A 20,360-nucleotide genomic window follows, 5' to 3' on the forward strand; every position below is an offset into this window, starting at 1 on the left:
TACTGCCCTGGGTCCGGGACCCCCTGTGGGGCTGTAAGTGGGCTGGGTCCATGGGGAGGTAGGGCTGGGGTGGGGTACCGTGGGGTCTGCATCCATAGGGTGAGCCAGTGGGGCTAGGCCAGGTGCGCTCACCTCAGCCAGCAGCCAATGGGCCAGCTTGAGGCATTCGGCTAGTGCCAGGTCTGCCACGTGTCGGGCAGCTGCTGGAGGGGTGACTGGGGCGGGGGGGCTGGTGAGGGGTGGGAAGCTGGGCAAGGTGGATGGCCAAGGCCTGGGCCACCATGTCCATGCTGCCGGTCAGCCTCACCCACACCTCCTGCTCCATCACCAGCCAGTCCCGGAGGACCCCGGTCATCTCCCACACAACCGCCCAGTTGGCAGCCACCTCCTCATCCCTCCAGCATCATCTCCATGAGGCCTGGACACGGCCATTGGGGGATGTGGGTTGGGGCAATGGGGTGGCCCGCTCAGCTGTGTGGGGGTGGCTGACCAGTGAGGGACCTGTGGAGACAGAAGCGGGCAAGGGGACGGCCTGTGAGTGCTGGCTCCCAACCCTGTGGGGGACAGACCTCCCGCTCCCTTGCACCCTGCCTTGATCCCCTGATGCCTGATGGCCCATGAGATCCCAGACACCCAGGGGTTCCCGCTTGGTGAGGGTCAGCCCACGTTCCCTCCCACTCCCTCGTCCTCAGGTGTGTGGGCTGTGGGGCTATTCCGGGTGGGCCCTGTCCCCATCCCTTGCAACGTCCTGCTCATCTCAACTGTAGTGGCTGTGACCTCCCAAGGCTTGGGCGAGCCTTGGCTTGATGCTGCCCAGCTGGGTGTCCCAGAGGGGAGGGCAATGATGAGGGTCCCATCTCTGAAGCCCTTGTCATTGCCCTCAGTCTCAGTGGGCCGGTCCCCATGTGGGAGGCTGGTGGTGCCAGAAGGGCCTGTCTCCTCACCACTGTCTGCAGGGCGGGGACTTGAAGTGTCCATGAGGTGGTCCAGGGTGGCCACTTCCCTTAGCCCCCGGAGCCTGTGCAACTCCCTGTAGAGGGGGCAGTGCACAGACCGTGTCCCCGACCAGCTGGCAGCATCGCAGGCCTTTATGTAAGTCTGTTGGAGCTCCTTCACCTTTATCCTGATGCTCCTGGACTGAGGATGAGCTGAGGATCATCTCACTCTGTGGGGTGAGGAGGAGGTCCTTCGGCAAACTGGCAGCCACCAGCGCAACGGCGAAGCCTTTGACCGTCTGGCCAATGGCCTCGCCTCCCAATGACCCATGAGATCCCAGATGCCCAGGGGTTCCCACTTGGTGAGGTCCCTTGCCCGGGCCCTGTGAGCCCTCAGACCCCTCATCTGGGGCCCCTGGGGGAAGCAGAGGGGTCCTTTTGTGCTGCCATGGTGGGTAGGGGGTGCAGAGGCTGGCAGATGCTTCGCACAGGGGCAATCTGAGGGAGAGCTCATGCTGTCCCTGATTGTGGCACACTCTCAGCTTCCTGCCTGGGGTTGCCAGCTAGCTGCTTCCTTTAACGTAGCTGGCAGGGACCATACAGCCCAGGCCAGACTGTCTCCATCCTCCAGGAGGGGCCTCCTTGGAGGACTCCTTACTTCGAAGTAAGGAGTGCAGAGCATCTGCACACACTTAACTTCGAAGTTAAACTTTGAAGTAAGCCACTAATCTGTTCCTGGGAATGGAGTAGTGACTTCGAAGTTAGCCTCCCTTACTTCGAAGTTAACTTCTAAGTGTGTGTAGGCACTCTGCAGGCTACTTCGAAGTAGCCCCTTACTTTGAAGTAAGTTTGTAGTGTAGACGCAACCCAAGTGTCCCATATTTGGAACAGGGAAATATGGTCATCCTATGTGAGGAGGGTATAGAAGGTGGGAACACTGAGCTCAGGACTAGACTGTTGGTCCCATCTATTTGTGTGGCAAATGTAAGGGCCAAGCCAAATTGGGATAGCTGTACTCAGGGGAGTGCAAAGGCTGCTCCATCACTCGTACTCTGAGATAAATAGGGCCCAAAACAGGAAAAAAGGTTACATTACGTGCTGTGTCTCAGGGAAGTGTTCTCAATGCTCCACAGGTATGTGATAGTCCAGCCAGCCTTCTGCCTGGGGATGGACCTCTACAAAGCAATCTAATCCTGAGAAGGGACATCAAAGAGATGTGTAAAGTAAAAACACCCTACAGAAAAGGTAAATCACATGGTCCTTCTCCCAGTACACAAAGACATCCAGAGAAAATGAAAGACAACATATTTAAAGCTGAACAAGGAAATTCTCCTTTTTCATATATATTTCCTTGATGTGGAATTTTTCACTATGTGATATCATTGAGACAATGAGACTGACATAACTTAAAAAGGGATTAAACACCGAGGCTATGTCTACATTGCATTTAGCTTTCAGAAGCAGAATGAAAATGAGCAAGATCGGAAACGCAAATGAGGCACAGATCTACATATCTCATGCCTCATTTCCATATTCTTGGATGATCTCACTTCCGGAAGAGCCTTTTACAGAAGCAAAAAACAGCTATGTAGATGGGGTTCCATCAAAAAGAAACCCTGTTTTTGAAAGAATCTTTCTTCCTGAAACAAAATAGGAAAAAGGGGTCTTTCGAAAATGGGATTTGTTTTTGAAGGAACCCCATCTACACAGCTATTTTTGCTTCTGGAAAAGGCTCTTCGTGAACAAGGCTGCTTGAGAATATGCAAATGAGGTGTGAGATATGTAACTCCATGCCTCAGTTGCATTTCTGATCTTGCTCATTAGCATTCCACTTCCGAAAGCAGAATGCAGTATAGATGTAGCCTTAGGCTACACTGCAGCTCTATCTCAAAATACGATACTTCAGAACAGCTATTCTGAAGCATCTCATTTCAAAATAACACAACTACACACAAAATATATTTCAAAGTAGCACCCTGATATTTTGAAATATAACTTCCGGATACATAGCGCTATTTCAGAATAGTGCCATTGGAGCCCATTATGACTTATTTCAAAATAGCGCTATTCCATGTTTTAATAGCAACTATTTCAAAATAGCAATTTCAAAATAGGTGTTATTCCTCATGCATTCAGAGTTACCAACTTCAAAATAATGCACCTGCCATTTTGATTTTACCTCAAAATAGTGCCTGCACAGTCTAGATCAGTGGTTCCCTAACTTTTCAGCATCACGCCCCCCTTTTGATTTTTGAGAAACACTCATGCCCCCACCTCTTCTTTACCATCATCCATCCCCTCCTTTAACAAAAAATTAAATCTGTAATTTAAAATAAACACAAGAGCTTGATATAAAAATGTCACTTAAAATTAAAAATAAGCACAAATAGTTTGTCTTGGCCCCTTGTGGGTGACTGGTGTAGCCCCAGCTGGCCAGCTGCCTGAGCCCCGGGCCAGCCACCAGAGCTGCCTATGCCAGCTGCCCACCTGCCCAAGCCCTATGCTGCCAGAGCTGCCCGCCTGAGCCGACCAAGCCCTGCACTGCCAGGGCCAGCCACCTGAGTCTGGTGCTGCTGGGACCAGCCACCTGTCCACCTACCAGCCCGAGCCCTGCTAGTTGCCCAACCAAGCCCCATGTGATGGGGTTCAGGGATCCCCAAGCACTGCATCCATCCGCAGGCAAGAGTGACTCTCACTGAGCAAGTAGAACAGGAAGTTTATTAGTTGACAGAGGCACAGCTCAGTACAGATGTGTCAGTACAGCAGGCAGAGACAGTCATTCCAGTCCATCCCGGGGAGAAGAGCCCGAGGGGTGCCCCATCTGGAGTTAGATTCCCCTCAGCCAGGCTGGTTGCCTTCCAACTCCCTCTCCCTCAAGCTTCTAACTGCCACCTCCAATTCAAAACCCCATCAGCTCTTCCCTGCTCTTTGTTCAGGTCAGAGGTGTTACCTGCTAGCTCAGGTTACAGCCCCAGGGGCTCACCTTAGCCACAGGGAGCTGCTCTGCCTGTCACACACACATATCCAGCCTGACTCTCACACACACACCCCACTCCATCACACCTTGTGAGCCACAAGCTGCCTGCCTGAGCCCCTCCCCTCCCCCAAAGCCAGCTACCACCTGGACCCTGCTCTTACCCCATCCCCATCCCCCAGTCCCAAGCCAGGCACCCCCAGCCTCCCATCTAAGCCCAGCCTCCTCTTCCTCCCCCAACCCACACTCACTCACCTTTGCAAGAGGCAACTAACTCCACATGGGTCTTCTAGCTCCATGTGGGTCTTTGCCAGCTGCCTGCTTTTTATAGCAGCTGTGCTGGGTCACCCACATAAAATGGCAGGGGCTGAGAGCTGGAAGCAAAGCCCAGCTCTTTCTTGGGGCGGAGAGAATGATCGGGGTGGGGGGCTAGGGTGCCTTGCGCTCCCCTGGAATTTCTTCATGCCCCCCAGTTTGGGAAACCATGGTCTAGATGCTAGCAAAGTTATTTTGAAATAACTCTGTATGTAGCCATAGCCATACGTGGATAATGCAAATATCTGCAGTTACAGTGACTGAAGTACAAATTATGCAAAGTGACTCAGCTTGAGGTCACAGGACAATCAGCTTCCCCAAGAGTCAACTGTCACCTAATCATTAGTTACAAGTTGAATAGTAACAGAGAGATAATCGTGCTAGTCTATATACACTATGAAAACAAAAAAGCAGTCCAGTAGCACTTTAAAGACTAACAAAGTAATTTATTAGGTGATGAGCTTTCCTGGGACAGACCCACTTCATCAGAGCATAGCCATGGCTACGATCTGAAGAAGTGGGTCTGTCCCATGAAAGCTCATCACCTAATAAAGTATCGGAGGGGTGGCCGTGTTAGTCTGGATCTGTAACAGCAATGAAGGGTCCTGTGGCACTTTATAGACTAACAGAAAAGTTTTGAGCATGAGCTTTCGTGAGCACAGACTCTGTGCATCTGATGAAGTGAGTCTGTGCTCACAAAAGCTCATGCTCAAAACTTTTCTGTTAGTCTATAAGGTGCCACAGGACCCTTCGTTGCTGTTACATCACCTAACAAATTATTTTGTTAGTCTTTAAAGTGCTACTGCACTGCTTTCTGGTTTTCTTAATTACAAGTTCTGTACCTTCTTGAGTAGTTTGTCTGCCACCGATTTTTGCAGAAAGTGGAAGAACAAAAGCTATCAGTCTGATCAGTGCAGCTGTTCCCCTGTCCTGCACGCAATTAAATCACTGGTTTAAAAATTCTGCTGATTTCCAATGAAGTCTTAACACTTTGCTGTCAAACTGTTTGTTTTAAAGTCCCCGTGTCTGTCTTCAGCTTTCTGGACCAATGACTGGATTGGATCATTCAGACTCGTTGATTTCTCCAAGGCAGTACAAACATCTGGGAATCTGTTCCCTTCTGCTTTTGCCTGTATTCACTCAGATCTCATGGAAATCATGGCAGACTTTCTATGAAGTGTGTATCTCAAAAGCAGCATGTAGGACACATGAAACCAAAGAACAGCAAGCTTGGGAGACAGAGAGGAAGGTAGGGGTGAAAAGGTTTCTATTTCACACTGCTAACAACCCTATCTAGAACTTTTTAACAGGTTGTGACAACCAGCAAGATACTGAAACTCACTTCCCAACAGACTATTAAAGCTTAATTCTTCTTCCTCTTTGTTGTTAAGTCTAACCTATGTCCAGTGTCTGGATCTTCTTGGGGATTGATGTGATCTTCTAACTTTGCCTACTGCTAAAAATCCTGGAATCTACAAAACAAATATGAAATGACCACAAGATGCTGACTGTAGGGGAAAATATATATGAAAAACAAACACAAAAACCAAACCAAAACACAGAGAAAGCCCTTGATGGCTTCTCTAGCTCTGAGTCTCGCAACTATTCCCATTGCAGATGCTGCTGCCTTCCTCAGCATAGAAAATGTAAGTGCAAGGGATATGAGACAGGACCAAAGGCTGGGAAATATCAGTTAGTAGGTCTCTCAGTATGCCCAGAGGAACCACACAGAATAGGAGTTCCACTTAGGGAAGTGCAAGAAGCAAAGTCTTCTACAGGGATAAATCAGTGGCCATTGCAAGATGTGTTACAGTGTAACTGCTTTCCCATCATTCAGCTGTTGTAGGCATAAAGAACAGCCATAGGTGCATTACATTCATAGCTGTAATTTGAAGATTATAAGGGTTTGTTGCTACATCTGCATGAGCCACCAAGACTAACAGGGTGCAATCACCAAGGGCACAATCACCACCCTAAAGGGGCTCCTGCAACACGCAAAATAGATGAGTCCAACAGGGGGGGCTTGTGGATTGACTGATTAATTAACTAAATCTCTCTGGTGCAAAGGGAGCCATTCCATAAGTTTGGCATTTAAAGGAAACCCTGTCTAGAGTTCCCATGCAGGCGAGTGTGAAAGGAAGAACAGACAGATGAGGGGACACACTGAGGGACCATGCATCATGCAAAGAGTCATGGAAACAGGTGATCACATACAGAGGAATACTAATAGCAGATGTATTACTTTGGGTGCCTATGCCTCCACACCCTGAGTTCTCCTGTCTCTCTCTGAATGGACAGTATCTATGAATGGACCAGCATGTATGCTGTAAACTCAGCATTAAATTAAATGAAGTTCTCTCTCTCAAAATGCATTGCTCCTGAGAGGTAGTTTTTCTTTGTTTGCACTACCACATCTTAGCAGTTATGCACCAACAGGGAAAAAAAAAAAGCAGGGTGGATTGTTTGGTAGAAGAATACGCAAGTTCCAGGATATGATGAGAAGTACTCAGCAAAGGAGGAATTTTCACACACCTGAGCTACTACAGCTCATCTTTAGTACCCTAAAACGAAGGCTCTTGGTGTGGAAGATAGTTTACAAGCTAAAATCTCCTCTGCAAAGACACATGAAAAATGACAGGGTTATATTATTATCATAGTTGTCATTTGTATTATGATTTGTTGCTGGCAGCATCCATAATGTGCTAGACAATATACAAAGACAAAAGAGGGAACGTTAATACAGGTGACCTGGAGTGGAAAGAGTGCCGATTTTGGTACTGATTCATGAAGTTGCTAAAGGTCTATCTCACATAGTCCTTTTTATAGTAAGATGCACATGGTATGTAATTGTACTTACACTACATGCTAGAGCCAGAAAACCCTCCTGTTTTTAAAACTGAAGATTGCTGTCAAATTTTATTTAGTCTAGTGGCAGTGAATTCCAAGACCTGGGTCTTTAAAAACTGATGGCAGCCTCAGTGGATTCACAGCAGAATGCTGGTACTGACAAAATTAAAAGATTAGAAGATCGTAAGTTATAGAAATGCTCTCTTGCACTTTCTCTGAAGAGCAATTCTGTGTAACTCAGAACTTTCTTAATACACAGAGAAGTAACTTGGTTAGCTAATGAAACTGACATCTGGTGCTCTGAAAGAGCCAAGAATGTTATTGCAGAGGTCACAAGGTGAGTCGCATAGTCACAGAACAAAATGAACCAGGAGATCACATGTACAGAGTATCACATTTCTGAACATACCCTTGACATCCTGTCATATACAAATCACCACAATTATAAATGAGTCATAATAGCACTTCCCTTTTACTATGGTGCTTTAATGTACAGTATTTCTCCAAGGAAATTCCTATGGCAAAGAATCTAGTAGTTGTCCATTTCTAAAGCAATGTGCTCAGTAAAAATGGTAAAAGCTAACAATTTGAACCTCATTACAGTGGTTACAAATCACAGTGTAGCCAAGGCAGTGGGCTCACATGAAACAACCAGCAAAAACACAGCCACTTTCTCCTCTGTAAATTTAAGGGAAATAGCAGCAGAGGTGATAGGCAGAACCCAAAGAATTTGGAGGTTCAGTTTACAATGTGAGGAATGGGGAAAAGGAGTCCAATAGAACTGGCAGGATTTTAAAGAAGCCTTACTGAAGGCACAGGAACAAACCATCCCGATTTGCAGTAAGAAAAGCAAAATATGGTAGGCAACTAGCTTGGCTTACCAGAAAAATCCTTTGTGAGCTTAAACTCAAAAAGGATACCCATAAGAACTGGAAACTTGGACTGATGAGTAAGGGGAGTATAAATATATTGCTGGACTGGAGAATGAGGGGAGTAATCAGGAAGACGAAAAGCACAACTGGAAATGCAGCTAGCAAAGAATGTGAAAAGCAGCAAGAAGGGTTTGTACAGGCATGTTAACAATAAGAGGGTAATCAGGGCGGGTGTAGGGTCATTACTGGATAAGGGAGGTAACCTGGTGACAGATGATGTGGGAAAAGCTGAAATACTCAATGCTTTTTTTGCCTCTGTCTTCACAGACAGGGTCAGCTCCCAGACTACTGCACGAGGCAATGCAGTATGGGAAGGAGGTGGGCAGCCCTCAGTGGGGAAAGAACAGCCTAAGAGCTATTTAGAAAAACCAGACATACACAAATCCATGGGTCCAGATTTAATGCACCCCAGGGCACTGAGGCAAGTGGCAAATGTCACTGAAGAGCCTTTGGCCATTATCTTTGAAAACCCATGGAGATAAGGAGAGGTCCCAGATGACTGGAAGAAGGCAAATATAGTGCTCCATCTTTAAAAAAAGGAAAGAAAGACAATCCAGGGAACTATCAATTGTCAGCCTTACCTCAGTCTCCAGAAAAATCATGGAGAGGATCGTCAAGGAATCTATTCTGAAGCATTTAGAAGAGGTGGAAGTGATCAAGAGCAGTCAACATGGATTCACCAAGATCAAGTCATGCCTGACCAATATGATTAGCTTCTATGATGAGGTAACTAGCTGTGGACATGGGGAAGTTACAGAATAACACTGTAATATTTTCAGTACAGGTTGAAACTCTCCCCATCTGGCACTGCCATCAGCAACATCTCTGGTCTGGCAGGAGCATGAATGTTGCTGGACCAGAGAACTCCTGCAGCAGAGCCCTGTTGGTAGCAGGGAGGCCCATTGTTGGGCATCCCCATGGTGGAGAGCTGGGTCAAAGAGCCCCCTTGGGGAGAACCCTTCTGGGGTCTCAGAGCCCCACTGTGGGGAGCCTCACCAAGCTCAGGGGGCCCCACTGCAAAGACCCCAGACAGCAACCCTGCATTGGGGAGCTAGGCCAGGAAGCCCAGCTGTGGAGCACAGAGCCCCACGGCAGGGACCCAGGTTTGGGAACCAGGTTGAGGCACAGAGTCATAGAATCATAGAATCCTAGGGCTGCAAGGGACCTCAGAAGGTCATTGAGTCCAGTCCCCTGCTTCAAGCAGGATCAACCCCAACTAAGTCATCCCAGCCAGGACCTTGTGAAGGTGGGACTTAAAAACCTCTAAGGATGGAGAATCTACCACCTCTCTAGGCAACGCATTCCAGTGCTTCACCTGGCTCCTAGTGAAGTAGTTTTTCCTAATATCTAACCTACTCCTCTCATACTGTAACTTCAGACCATTGCTCCTTGTCCTGCCATCTGAAACCACTGAGAACAGCTTCTCACCATCCTCTTTAGAGCTCCCCTTCAGGAAGTTGAAGGCTGCTATTAAATCACCCCTCAGTCTTCTCTTCTGTAAACCAAATAAGCCCAAATCCCTCAGCCTCTCCTCATAGGTCTTGTGCTCAAGCTCCTTAATCATTTTTGTGTCTCTCCACTGAACCTTCTCCAGCACATCCACATCCTTTTTATAATGGGGGGCCCAAACTGCACATAATAGTCCAGATGTGGCCTCACCAGTGCCAAATACAGGGGAAAAAACACTTCTTTAGATCTGCTTGAAATGCTCGTCCTAATGCACCCCAGTATGCCGTTAGCCTTCTTGGCTACAAGGGCACACTGTTTACTCATATCCAGCCTTTCATCCACCATAACCCCTACGTCCCTTTCCGCTGTGCTGCTGCTTAGCCAGTCAGTCCCCAGCCTATAACAATGATTAGGATTCTTCTGCCCCAGGTGCTGGACTCTACACTTCTCCTTGTTGAATCACATCAGATTTATTTTGGCCCAGTCCTCCAATTTATCCAGGTCACTCTGGATTCTCTCTCTACCCTCCAACATAACTACCTCTCCCCCCTCGTTTTGTATCATCTGCAAACTTGCTGAGGGTGCAACCCAGTCCCTCATCCAGGTCATTAATAAAGATGTTGAACAACACCAGCCCCAGAACCGAGCTATGCAGCACTCCACTTGAAACTGACCACTATCCACTTATTGAGCCATTGACCACTACCTGCTGGGCTCAACTGTCAGCCCAGCTTTCTATCCATCTTATAGTCAATCCAACCCACACTTCCTTAACTTATGGGCAAGAATGTTGTGGGAGATCGTATCAAAAGGTTTGTTGAAGTCAAGGTCTACCACAGCCCCTGACTTCCCCATGTCCACAGAGCCTGTTACCTCGTCATAGCGGCTAGTCAGATTGGTCAGGCAGGACTTGCCCTTGGTGAATCCATGATGGCTACTTTTGAGTCCTGCAGCAGGGAGCCAGGACAGGGACTCCAGCTGGGGCACAGGCCTTGTTGGCAGCCCTGCAGCAGTGGGGAGCCAAGCCAGGATATGGAAGGCCCACACCCATGCAGTGGGGAGCCAGGCCAAGGAGTCTGGCTGGGGCATGGAGTTCCACTAGGGTACAGAACCCCACTGGCAGCCCCATGAGTCCCACGGGGAGCCCTGGCTGGCAGCCCAATGGCATGGAGCTCTGGTAGGACAGGAGCACCCAAGGCAGCCCAGAGACAGGGACCTGGCAGCATACAGCAGGGGAGCCCAGGCAGCAGGCTGGTAGCCCCCAGGACTGCCAGGAGGCCTGATATCCCCTGGTCTGGCAAATCCCCTTGTTCGGGACCACTGAGGTCCTGAGGGTGCCATACAAGGGAGGTACAACGTCTATTATTGTCTATCCATTTTTATAGGCCCTTTTTGCTACCCTTTCTAGTTAACTTTCTATACACAAATCAAATTATTTGAATTCTATACATCTGTATTTACTGTCCTCTCCCTCTGATTATTTTACTGTATCTAGAGAAACCTTAAACTGAATTTCATTGCTGTGATATCACTACATTCAGACTTTTACCAGGATTATGTGAGAATGTTCCCAAGGTTATACCAGGCATTCAAGGTTCAAAACAACTACCAGCATGCTAAGAAGTGAAATCATACACTGCTGCTTCAGGCTTCATGTAGGTTACTGTCTTAGGAACAAGGGCTTTTCAATATATATTTTTATTATTTTCAAGCTTCATGGAATTTTAATTTCTGTCAAGCTAATAATATGAGCTCATTTGAGTTTGTCTCCAGCTGTGATTGTTTGATAGAAATGACAAAGAAAAGCCTTTCCTTTAACTACGTCCAAAAGTGCAAATGCTCATTCTCAGAAGCACAGTGCTGCAACTCTCCCAGCCTTGTTCAGTTACAGGAATAAGGGGAGCATGTAAGTGCAGACCCTCATCACTGCTTTGGCTCTGGATGAGACATTTGTGGGTTCTAGCCTTTTGTCACCACTGCCTTTGTGAACATCTTCTATTATAACACTGACAAATGAGCAAGTCTGCCTTAAAAGAAGAACTGAAAATATTACCGGGATTATCTTGCATGTCACAGTTGCTATCCAGTCACTTAACAATCACTCAAAGAAATGATATAAAATATCACTTTTTTACATAGATGAATAATAGAGTGTTTGTCAGTCAATTCTGGGCTGACTGAGCCCCTTTAACTGTCTGAAACAAGAGTCCTTTTTTTTTCTAAACCTCCCGAGAAAATGTTGACAAAACAGCCAATTTTCTGTAATTTCCCTGCAAGCTTCTGTCAGCACGAGAGGCAGTCAGAGCCCACTCATTTCAGATAACACCACTGGTAACCTTTGACATTTACCTTCTCACTGACTTCGGAGGCTCCTGGAAATGTAACAGTTGTGTCTTTCAGGTTGCAGGATGCAGGCCCACAATTTGGGTCTTAGTTCACTGAAGGCAGCCTTTGTTTCCCTGCTGACTAAGAAGCTCTTCTAAAAGGGATAAGAAATGTAGTTAATAGCTCAAGAGTTGCCTAATCATCAGCTGCCATTACCCCTCCAATATGAGGAGGGATGACAGACTTATCAATAACAGAGCCCCAGGTGAGGTACATGAGCCGATAATGTGCATTTCGGCTTGATCTCTGCTCCGCTGAGCACAGCACTCATTTAAAAGAAGCACCAGTGTCTATTTTTTGCTTCATATTGTGCCAAAAATCAGTCAGCTGCAGAGCTTTTGTTGTGCTTTTCTATCTTCAACCACACTGATTTGACCAATTTCATTTATAAGCAGAGATGAAAACTTGAGAACCTTCTCAATAAATAGTTTAAGCCAGAGAGATGCCCCCATGCATTTATTTTAATATGGGATGATAAAGATGGGGAGCCTGCCTGTCTCAATATGTATATATGCAGTTAAACATATATATACACACATGCACTGAGTGCACTAGGTGTGTGTGGTGTGCAAGTATTTTCCTCAATAACTGAATAGAAGTGTAAAATCTAAACATTACACAGATGAGCTGTGAGGGATGCTGAACAAAAGATGTCAACATTTCTTTACTAAAAATCTACCAGTTTGTCAAAAATAAAATGTACTCATTGGTTTCTAAACACTTACCATTCAAGTGGGTCTGTCCCATGAAAGCTCACCTAATAAATTGCTTTGTTAGTCTTTAAAGTGCTTGACTGCTTTTTGTTTTGATTGTATACACAGTATGGGATTTGTTTTATGTCTCTCCAGGTATATACATGGCCTCAATACCATAATATTGGTAATCATTGCAGAGAGCATTTTGCCTGACTTGTTTGAATAATCTACATATCAGATATATAATTGTGACAGACAGTGGGTTTTATTGAATATGTATTATTAACAATAACTATACTTATTAATTATATTATGGTTGCAAAAAACTAAAAATGCAACCAAAGCAGCCAGGGGAATTAAAAGCTACTGGCATGAACGTCTGCAACTCAGTCCCACTTCTGACAACCAAAGGGAGAACAGGACAGGCTAAGGTCACTGCAGGGATGAACTGACACTAGAGCCCCCCAAACAGTGCTGAAACTGAAGCCAAAAAGTCACTGAGCTCTGTTAAAATCAAGGATTTAGTCATCAAATCAGATGCTTAGTTATGAGCAAGGGAGAACAGAAGTTCCCAATTCGCCTTCACTAAGCCATTCATTTTTGTACATTTTTGTTATGTCTTTTTGTTTTCATCTGATTCTTGGAAAGTGCAGATGGTGATTGATTAGTAAACTTTGGTTCCTTCACATGGCAAGATTGGGTGTAATGTGTGCTGAGACAGTTCCCACGGCATATGTCCAGGCTACAAATGGGAATGCAGCCACACAGAACGAGAGGGAAAAATCAGCCACTGTCAGTTTGGGCCTAATCCACAGCCTGTGGGCACAAATGAGTCTTTCCATTGGTCTGAATGAGCTTGGAGTCAGTACCCTTTGCACAGTGAAAATCACACTCTCCCTGATACTGCAGTTAACAACCTCATCCCTTCTCATGTCAGGCCTATTCCTCTGAGACTGTGTTTGAGCCCACTTTGAAGCCCTTTACAAAGGAAGATTTACAAAGCACAAATGGTGGTTAAGGAATAAACTGTTCCTCTCAACAGAGCCTTTATAAACTCAAAGCACTTCTTCCAGTGAATCCCCTACTGACAGCTCCACACACCATGCTACACTGACTGCAGCTCAGTGTTCAGAAAAAAAGGGTTTCTTGATTGTCAAACTATATTCCATTTGGTTTATTTTTTCAGAAATCTTAAAATTGTACTATTTTTTAATCTTTTTTCTTTTGAAGTAAGGGGATCCTCGCCACTCTTTCAAGAATGCCTTGTTTTCATCAGGTATTTGGTTAGAGTTTTGTTACTAATGCTAGACTTATAGTAGCTAAATCCAATATAATACTTTCCTGAAATATTACTCAGAACTGCTTAGGCTAATATTTCTAAAGCCACAATTCTTTAAGCAGCTAAGGGCACAATCTCAAATGGCTTAGAGCCACATACCACAAAGTCTGACATTAATACTCTTCCTTACTCTAGCAAGCTCTGTGTTTTTAACTATAGTGGCAATTCGTGCATTGACTTCTGCTCTGACAGCTTTTTGTTAACCGTTAAACATGGAGCATGAAGAAAGAAAGAATTCAGAGCTCTAAAACTCAGAAATGGTGAAAAAGGTCCCAGCAGAAAATACAGCAGGAAAATACACTCAGAAACCTGAGCCCAGAAAAGAATAATCCCATTGAGTGAATGGTGGCATCTTACAGAAGATCCCACTCCAATTCCAACTATAAAGGCCCTGAACAATTTTTCGGGGGACAAGGTTCAGTAGCAGAAGACTGCGAAAATCTCCTCAGAAGGGAAAAGTGTGCTCACTGCATGGGAACTGTCTCATTACGAGGAGAGGAAACTCCAGAAACAATGAAACACAAACTGTGAGAAATTCTAAGCACTTACTTTGCAGGAGTGTTCCCATAACTCCAGCTCAGGCCAATGAAAACCACAAATCTCTGCACTTCTGAAAATCATCCCGACTGTAAAGACACCTGCTGATGTGAACAGTGGGTGGACACAAGGACCGTGTCTACACTGATACAAATCTTTGAAATAGCCATGCTAATGGCTCTCAGCTGAGGAGAATAAGGTGATTTCCCCTCTCAGCTGAAGGGAATAAGGGGATTTCAGAATGTGTGAGGTCCTTTCGAAAAGGACCCCTGTGTAGCCGCACCGAGCCACAGGCGTTCAAAAGCGGTTCTTTCGAAGCGCTGCAGCTGGAAGCGTGCTAATGCTAATGAGGTGCTAAATATTCAATTCAGCGCCTCATTAGTAATCTTCGAAATGGCCATTAGCATGCCTATTGCAAAGATTTGTACCAGTGTAGACACAGCCTTAGTGACACAGCAGCCAACAACTCCGATAAGAGTCCTCAGCCCAATGGCACTATGGCAGTCTCTTAGCTTGCAGGAGGCAAGGGTCTTCCCAGATCCCAGATCTCACTCCTGAAACACTACTTGGATGTACTTCCTGGTTCCACAGAACCCTCACAGGGGACAATGGAAGGTCTGGTGTTTTGTTCACACACTGTGTGTGTGTAGCACTGGTAATACTGACAGAAAGGCACTTGTACTCTTCATTCTGAGATGGAGGACATGGTGACAGAGGTTAGCCACTCTGCTTGGACTGATGCTGTCAATGGGCTTCATTTCTCACAGAAGCCCACATGTCTGACAGGACATTGAACAGCTGCCAGTTTGTGTCCCAGGCTCAACGAGTTCTTTAACCATAGGGCTCTCCTTTTGCCTGTGAAGCCCATTCTGTCTTCTGGGAATGAGCCAGGTTTAGTGCCTCGCCATGCTGCCCCACTGCCATTTGTTAGTTTAACTATTCATAGTCCGGCAATGACAACCCACCACACTGCCAAATTAGCCTTTTTATTGAAATCAATAAAGGAGAAAACACATGACACTAAACTATTTGGTGGCAGCTTTGTTATAAACTCATTACAGGGAAAACAGCAATTGCGCAGACCTTTAGCCACTATCACTGATTCTAGTGCCAAGAAGGTGATCTACTGAGTTAATCAGTGGTGTTACTGTGCATAGCAGTGTCACTGCACTGCCCTGTTTAGGGTACCGTTAGCAGGTCCATATAAAACCACTTTTATTATTTGGACATGAATATCCTCAGCAAAGCACAAATTACCAACAATGTAATATTGCCTTGAAAAGTCAACATTAAATATTTTAACACACTTTTAAACCCACAAGTATAATGCCATCACCTTGCTGGCTGATCGGTGCATATTCTATTGCAGAGGGGTGCAAAGAAGGGGGTAGGCCCCCTCGGTGGGGGGGCATGAAATTTCATGGGGTGGGGAGCAGCATAATGAGCTGTTGGGTCTCAGACTCATCCATTGCATTAAAAATGTTGAAATATGTTACTGTTTTATGTATGTGTATTCACATTTATATACCAAATAAAGTTTTTACATTTTACATACTTATTTTCTTACATGTGCTGAAAGTTTTTCTTTTTTTCATATAAACATAACCAAAATATCTGTTGATTTGGATTAAATTAATAGGTTGGGGGGTGGTGCCCTCCTAACTGCAGGGACGAAAAGTGGGGCCCAACAAAAAAATGTTGCTCACCCCTGCTCTAATGAATTGTTGGCATGCTTGTCACATGGTTCTAAGAGCAGTCAACTTTGCCCCGCACGGAGTCTATCCATTTCTTCTGCAACACTTTTGGTTACTAATTAGGAACCAATCCACAAACACTTACTCCTGTGTGTCTTGCTTACACCACTGACTCAGTGTGAATGTGCACAGGAGCAAGCTTAGGTCCCCTGCTCTACACAGACTGGCTGTCAAGAGTCAAGTCTATAATGCTCTGCAGGGAGACAGCGATTTGTCTGAATCAATCAGATGGCAGGGTTTCATGCTGTGCTTGGGAGAAAGGATTGGCAAGACTGGTCCCATAATTACTTCACTGTCTCTCCCAGACTAAAAGCGCCAATCAGTTAAATCCTGGTACCTCTCGGAGCTGTGTGTCCAAGCAAAGGTTAATATTTTTTCAAGGACTCTAATTTTATGTCCCATTTGTATTCCCCTGAGTTCCTGATTTTATCAAGTTTGCTGAAAGAAAGGTTGGCTCTCTGTGGCTGTGCATAATGTTATGCTTTTGTCTCATGTTTTGTGTAAGTAATATACTCAGGAAAACATTTTAAATGAGATTTGTTTAGCATAAAAGATTATATTGATTTTTGCTGGTATCTGGTATCTCCAAGGTTTAAAGAGCCAGAATCTGATAACAGATTATTCTAGCCAGTATTCTAGCCAGTATCTGGTATCAGTTTATCCCTAAATACATATTTACTTCTTGGTCTTTGACACAGATTATGTCTCATTATTATTAGCACACTGTGAAGGACACCACATCAACTTTAATGATTGCTTTTAGCTGTCTCTTCCTTTCCCCTAGATCAGCATGTTCAGGTGAGAGTAAGTATGACTAAAATTAAACAAAAAACTTTACAGACACAAAATGAACCTTTGTCTGCAGATGAAATGTTCACACAGAACATGCCTTGCTTTGGTGCATGTCATAAAGCTTTCTCTTTTCACAAGACTGTTCTACAACTCACCACACTTTAGAATATTTATTTCAGAGTTTCCCTTGCTTTACTGATGGTGCTTCAAGAACAGGATGCTTTCCTGTGTCCTTATGGGTTGCCAAGCAGTCCATCTCTCCATGTTTGTCAGTTTCTGTACAGTGTCTCATAGATTTACAAGGCCATACATCCTGTAGCCTGCATGGAGCACTGACCTGAAGGAATCTGCATCCTTGCTGAAGATAGCTACTGTGGAGCCAGCCATGTTTCTTAAACACACAGCAGAGACAGCAGGGATGCACTCTTTACATTGGGTGGCAGCATTAAAGCAGAGCTAAGAAAGTGTTTTTCTTTAGATAGTTCACATGCTGCCACTAAGCTCTTCACAAGTATCAGAGGGGTAGCTGTGTTAGTCTGGATCTGTAGCAGCAACGAAGGGTCCTGTAGCACCTTACAGACTAACAGAAAAGTTTAGAGCATGAGCTTTCGTGAGTTAACTCACTTCTGAAGAAGTGAAGCATCTGAAGAAGTGAGTTAACTCATGAAAGCTCATGCTCTAAACTTTTCTGTTAGTCTATAAGGTGCCACAGGACCCTTCGTTGCTACTAAGCTCTTCACAGGATTTTGTGAGAATATTCATACTTGCAGTAGGGAGAAACTACTCTGTTTATGTCTGGGAATAGCTGCAACTTTCTCCAAAATTATAATTAACCATTTGCACAAGAAAACATGGGCATCTTTGTCTCGAAACTGAAATTTCATGATGAAATAACTGCACAGTAGTGAAAAATGCCACTTGTTTTCACAGAAAAGTGCAAACTAACTGAGTCAAATGTCACTACATGTATTTCAGTTCCCTATTAGATTTCCTCTGGCAATATAGCATCTAAGTGATTTCACTACTGTACATTAATGTAGTTCACCTGGCAATATTCTGGCAAGGGAGGAAAGCATAACTATGCCTACTTAAAAAAACTAAGGCAGAGATATAATCTGGTTTACCCAAGCTCACACAGGAAATCTGTGGCAAAGCTTCTACCTCCTAAATCCCATTTCAGCATCATAAGCCTTTCTTTCCTTGTGGTTCTTGGAAGACACCAAAGGTGATTTGCCAGTGGCTTTGCTAGTCTAGCAAATGGTTTGACACACAGGTCTAATCACTTCCACGTGTGAAACCTTGTATACATTTGAAAATGTATTAAACAGCATCATCTGATATCACACTGTCAATTGTGTTACAATTGAAGATGCACCCATATGCATATACATGATTCCCTCAAGCACAGGATTAAAGTTGTTTAATTCTATATAAATACAGATCCAGAATAGAAACATCAGCCTAGTGGATTTAACCCATAGTCACTGTATGTTTGGAATATTATGTGCAGTAGCTCAAATGTTAAATATTATAAGACTTCTCAGTTTTTCAAGGTGCACAGCTCCACTCAGGGAAACCTGATAATACAAGAATGACATGGCTGGTCCACACACCTGCAGAAGGTCAGCTTTTATTTCATTTCAACAATGGCAAGGCTCACATGTTGACAACTTGTTCCAGCACCTGTTTCTGGACAAGTACCAAAACAGCTCATTCAGATCAAGCCCTTCTTAGTACAGTACTTGTATGTGCCCATTTCTTACAGAGCATCAGTACCAGCATCCCCAGCAACCCCAACAACTCAAAGGCAGCAGGAGAGGTTGTCAGTAGAAGTCACCTTCTTTTTTCAGAGAAAGCTCCCCTGAGTGTCACGTTGCCCCATAGCAGTCTAGGGGAAGACTCTCTACGCTGAGCAGCTCCCACCAAATATCTGGCAACTAGTGACAGTGCGTGGAAGACACAGGTATAACTTAAAAGAAAGTGGTGTGTCTCATGCTAGGAGTAGTAAGACCAGAGCCTTTTTTGTAAAAAAACGGAAAAAAAGAGGAGCTGGTACTCAGCCAGGCCAGCTCCCTCTTCCCCTCCCTACAAACCAATCCCATAGCTGAGGCTGTTGAGGTGCCAGTACTCAATACCAGCAAGTACCGGCCCAAAAGACCCCACTCAGTAAGAACACAGAAGCTGCGTCTACACTACAAAGCTCTGTCTACAGAAGTCACTGTCAACAGAGTTTTGCCAACAGAACCTCTGTCTACAGTACACGTCCACACCTAACAGGGGCTCCCCCTGTTGACGCCCTCTGTCAACAGAGAGTGGCCAGGCTGCCCAGCCTTCCTTCAACAGAACAGCCAAACAGAAGCTCTGCAAACAGGGCTGCCAGGTAAACTGGAAGCCCCCTCTGCCAACAAAGGGTTCCCCCAGAGCGTCTACACTATTTTTCTGTCTGCAGAGGTGCTATTCCTCCAACTTTCAAGACGTAACTCTGCCGGGAAGGAGGTTTTGTTCGGTCAACAGATTCTAGAGAGAACACATTTGTAGTGTGGATGCTCCCTAGTTTTGTTGATAGAAGGCTTCTTCTTTACACATAACTTTGTAGTGTATACATAGCTAGACTGTTTTACAATTCAAAGGAAAGTGTCAGAGATGCCCTTCCTTGTGAGCCTTTCCCTGTCCTCTCTCCTTACTCAGGATACTAAAGTTCTCTGTTTAGTCTTTGTTGCAATTCTTTGGTGAGCATTTCACCACCACTTGGCATAAATATTAATGTCACAGTGGCTACGTCTACACGTGAAGCCTACATCGAAGTAGCTTATTTCAATGTAGCGACATCGAAATAGGCTATTTCGATAAATAACGTCTACACGTCCTCCAGGGCTGGCAACGTCGACGTTCAACATCGACGTTGCGCAGCACCACATCGAAATAGGTGCTGCGAGGGAACGTCTACACGCCAAAGTAGCACACATCGAAATAAGGGTGCCAGGCACAGCTGCAGACAGGGTCACAGGGCACACTCAACAGCAAGCCGCTCCCTTAAAGGGCCCCTCACAGACACAGTTGCACTAAACAACACAAGGTCCACAGAGCTGACAACTGGTTGCAGACCCTGTGCATGCAGCATGGATCCCCAGCTGCAGCAGCAGCAGCCAGAAGCCCTGGGCTAAGGGCTGCTGCCCACGGTGACCATAGAGCCCCACAGGGGCTGGAGAGAGAGCGTCTCTCAACCCCTCAGCTGATGGCCGCCATGGCGGACCCCGCTATTTCGATGTTGCGGGACGCGGATCAGCTACACGTGCCCTACTTCGACGTTCAACTTCGAAGTAGGGCGCTATTCCCATCCCCTCATGGGGTTAGCGGCTTCCACGTCTCGCCGCCTAACGTCGATGTTAACATCGAAATAGCGCCC

The 20,360-nt window shown here is 45.5% G+C and overlaps 1 long non-coding RNA gene across 2 annotated transcripts in view; it reads right to left on the bottom strand.

Annotated features, from left to right (window-relative positions):
- The window catches only part of LOC142024022 (uncharacterized), a 220,636-nt gene that overhangs the window by 121,590 nt on the left and 78,686 nt on the right, over positions 1-20,360 (bottom strand). For both annotated transcript variants that reach the window (XR_012648367.1, XR_012648366.1), the window contains exon 4: positions 11,802-11,931. This is a non-coding gene — a long non-coding RNA (uncharacterized LOC142024022). The remainder of the gene's footprint in view (positions 1-11,801; positions 11,932-20,360) is intronic.

This window comes from Carettochelys insculpta, chromosome 21 (assembly GCF_033958435.1).
Source record: "Carettochelys insculpta isolate YL-2023 chromosome 21, ASM3395843v1, whole genome shotgun sequence".
In the NCBI taxonomy this organism is placed as follows: domain Eukaryota; kingdom Metazoa; phylum Chordata; order Testudines; family Carettochelyidae; genus Carettochelys; species Carettochelys insculpta.